Here is a 4,393-nt window from a genome sequence, read left to right as displayed (position 1 = left end):
AAAAGACCTGATAACAAAACGACAAAATCTTCATTAATAATTATATACCTGAAGAAATAGCTGCCATTGCTAAACAGAAGCATGGCTCTCTACCTTTGATCCTTTGACAGGGTACTCAAAGCTCAGAACAGAGCCGTGCTTCCACAATACTTTCTAATGTAATTTTCAGAAATAAAAATACTTAACCATAAGACTCAGGCAGTATTGGAGAAGGACATAGAAACCAAGGTGCCTTAGAACCCACACATAATTTAAGAGGGTGCTCCACGATCTGGCTACTCGATAGTTCCTAACTAGGCAGAGGAAAATGTTCTGCAGTGCAGAGGAGCGTTTTTATTTTGTAACCTGTCCACACAGAGGTAATAAAGAATAACATCCAGTGAAAGAAACGTAGTTGTGATACTCTGACCTAGGAGTCAGGCATTGGAAAAGCACACGTATAAATTGAGTGTGAAGTTCTGTCATCTCTCGGAAGTGTATAAATGCTTAAAATACAAATCTGTATCTCGTTAAAGGACAGTTTTGCTTTCAAAAGAAGCAAATGAAAACTTCCGAGTCCTTTTGGGGAGGGAGTGGTGTGTGTGTCTGGGCTGGGGCATCCCAGCTGCTCTTCCCATGAGGCTATCTAGCCTCTAGCTTCGGTCGTGTGCTTCTGGCCTGTGTGGTGTGCAGGCCTGCGAGCACCTCGGAATTCCAAGTCCAGATGCTCAGACAGCAAGAATTAGTCTGTGCTTCTGTCCCATGTCACTGTGGTGTTGGCAACTAAACTCCTCTATCCACAGTGGCTTATATTTATGTCAGAAAAGGGAAAAAAAAATGACTTCTTTCACTTTCCATTGAAGAAGACACAAGCAAACAAGTTGACAAAAAAAATGTTTTAAGACCCACTAAGGCTTTTTTTTTTTTCTTAAAACATGTTAAGCAAAGTCACCACGGTACTTAAAAGCACTGATGTTTTTTCTGTTTAACCTCAATCCGTTATTTTAGGTGGCTATCTGTTCCTTTCTTCAGTAGCCTCTGTTGGCATCAGAAGCATCACAGGGCTCAACGACACACAGGATGGCATGTGTCGTTTGCTGTGCCACAGTTTACGATTATATTCAGCTGCAGTGATTCCTGACTCCACCCAGTTATTCATACTTTACAGTTTGCATGTTTACATGAGAAAGGAAGTGCGGCTCTCAAGCCTGAAGTAAATCGAAACTCTTCACGTTAATACTGCTTTAGGATTTAAAGTTTCTTATTATTTACTTATTTCTTTTGCTTCCTGTGAAGAGCCATTAACATCTCTATTTCACAGATGAGGTTGATGAGGCTTAAAAGGTCAGGAACTAGCAGGGACCCAGAGCTAGGAGGTGGCAGCATCACAGCTGGAGCCTAAATTCGATTTCACGTCCCCTTCACTGTGCCACACACTGCACGTTTTCCACTGCTGTAATAAAACTACTTAGAAGTCTGGGGGCGCCTGGGTGGCTCCGTCGGTTAAGCGTCCGAGTTCCGCTCAGGTCATGATCTCGCGGTTCGTGGGTTCGAGCCCCGCGTCGGGCTCTGTGCTGACACTCAGAGCCTGGAGCCTGTTTCGGATTCTGTGTCTCCCTCTCTCTCTGCCCCTCCCCCCGCTCGTGCTCACTCGCTCACTCTCTCTCTCAAAAATAAGTAAACGTTAAAAAATTTCTAAGAAAAAAATACTTAAAAGCGTGACAGTTGCACTGGTCACTAACGTATTTACCATTGAAGGAAAACTGAGAACTCGCCTAATAACTGTAACCAGCATCCACACAACAGCAGCCAATACCAGACTAGTGTTCCTGTGCTCTCAAACATCTCTTCTAAGGACAGAAGAATGGAGAAATTACAGGTATGGTGGAAATAAATGAATGCTGCCAGCAGGCTGATCAGATGTATCCAGAAAACCGTAATCAGGTGCAAGAGACCGGGTCACAAAGACACGGGGGCTCCTCCATCAAGGAGCCCGCTGTCTGGGGGCGGATGCGGTTAGACGTTTACAAACATCTGATAAACTCTATGCGCTAATAGAGTGTGGACCCAAAGTAAAAGGCAGGTAACCAGTAAGATGCCACATCCTAGTGTTCTTTCGACTTGAGTTTTGAACTGCAGAGACCTCGGTTCTGGCAGCTGAGTTTAGAGGCCTACTTTATGATCATCATCGCTTGACACAACTAGCTGATTGTCAACTGCGTCCTCTTTACTTCCTTAGCCAGAGGCACCTGTGTTGCACTGTTTTCTCTCCTCTGTTGTCCCCTCCCACCAGACACAGAAAGGCTGGCTGTGCAGTCCCCTCAGAGGGCTGACCTTGAACACTTGAGAGAACCACGGACACACCTGCACGTGAGGCAGTTCATGCTTAGCTTCTTTATCCTTACAGTCGGTGCCTAAACACAACAGGTGTTCCGAAGTTATTTGTCAAATGAATAAATGAAAGAAGGCTGCCTCGTACTGTCTGGGTCAACTTCAAAATCACGCCCAAAATTTAGTTTGATTTCTGCTAGGCCCCCACGAATTTCCTGCTATAGATACTCCTGCCCTAAAAATGGAAATTCGACGTTGACTTCCCTGCTCTGACTCCCTGTGGTTCACACATACCATTTCAGGGGACCCAAGTGCAGCTTGAAAATTCAAACCACTGGTGGCTGTGACAGCGACGTTCCGATTCCCTACTTTCTCTCTTAGCTCCTCGTACTCTGCCCCTGCCCGAATTACGGCTCAGTTCTCCTCCGTGCCCTGTTCGTTCTCCTAGTCTCCGTCCAAGAAGGCCGCCACTACCAGCTCCACTGACCCCTCGGCCCGCAATCTCCATTTCCAGCCCCGAAAGCGGCCTGTGGCCCCACTCGTGCATCCAACTTCCATCTTGGCCTTTCACCTGGAAATTCCATTGTCTTCAACCTCAAAAAACTGGAATCAACCTCCTAGTAAAACCGACTCCTTCCTGGCGCACATGTAGCCACCATGGCCGGAACCTTTCACGTTTTCTCTTACTCCTTCCTCTTTCCCACAGGGAAGGCGCCTTATGCCCGGACAACCATCAAATCCCATCAGTCTTCACACTTTTAAACTGTTCCTCATTTTCACTGCCACTGTCTTGCGTCCAGGCACTTCAACTTTGCAAGAGCGTCCAAGTAGTCCTTCCCTAGTTCTGTTGCCCCCCCCCCCCAACAGTCCCGCCAACCGGTACTCAATTTTCCTCAAACACTGCTTTCGCTTTGTCATCCCCACCGGTCAAAAACTCCCACAGGGCCTTATGATCACAGTATAGAACTCAGACTCCTGAGAGCAGCATTTAAAGCCCTCACAGGCTTGCCCCAACTTGGCTTTTCAGCGACATCAGAACATCTCATAGACACCCCAAGAGGCACACTAAAACTCAGAAAAAATTGACGTTTCAAGGTAACTCATCAAAGTAATCACGAGAAGTATCATGATAGGGGTGAGAGAGGAGGGGGCTGGGGTGTTGTGAACTGTAACCCTTTGGCACTTGGGACTACTAACGGTCTCACTCACCATGTTGTAAGTGCTTCTTCCTATACACACACCTGTTCTTCAGAGAGGCTGACCTGCTCTGACCTTGATAGAAGGCAGGATATCACAGCCTCACGTCAAAGATATGTACAGTTCATTTTCTTGGGTAGTGTGTGAGCTGCTTGAGAGGAAGCACCATGTCAAAATCTTGGTATCCATAATGCTGCCTGACAGACAGTCCTTGGGGCGCCTGGGTGGCTCAGTTGATGAAGCGGCCGACTCTTATTTCGGCTCAGGTCATGGTCTGGCAGTTGCTGGGTTGGGGCCCTGCATTGGGCTCTGTGCTGCCACTGTGGAGCCTGCTTGGGATTCATATTCTCTCTCTCTCTCTCTCTCTTTCTCACAAATAAATTTTAAAAAATTTAAAAAAAGAAAGAAGGTGCTTGCCCCGTGGTAGGAAGGGGCTGTTTACAGTCAGTCTGAATTGAAGGTGACCTTAGAAACTGGTTTCCCTGGTCGGTGGTGGAATCACAGCACTGGGGTGGGGCATCCCTATCCACGCACAGGGAACACTGCTGAATTCCTGCTGCGAATGACTGGAAATGCACAATAACTTTCCCACTCCAACTTTCTGTGAAGTCACTGAAAAGTTAATGGCAAGTCCCAGTTTAGAAGCTTCTGTGGGCAGAATCATTGCAAAGAGAAAATGTTACTTCCTTTCCAAACAAATTCTGGGTCCATTTTTATATTGAGGGACTTCCCTGCTGCTGGTCTTTTAAGTTTCTGATGGGTTGGTTTTTTTGCCTTGAACCTTTGAGCTGTGGCAACCTGCGAGGGAGGGCAGATAGATGGGAGCCTTACTTTCCTTGAAAGCCACACTCATCCCCTCACCCTCCACTTCCACCCTAACTCTTCC

This window comes from Lynx rufus, unplaced genomic scaffold (assembly GCF_022079265.1).
Source record: "Lynx rufus isolate CCGP_SWC_20201006 ecotype Redwood Valley unplaced genomic scaffold, mLynRuf1.p SCAF_15, whole genome shotgun sequence".
NCBI classification, from domain to species: domain Eukaryota; kingdom Metazoa; phylum Chordata; class Mammalia; order Carnivora; family Felidae; genus Lynx; species Lynx rufus.
This window is presented reverse-complemented; position numbering follows the sequence as displayed.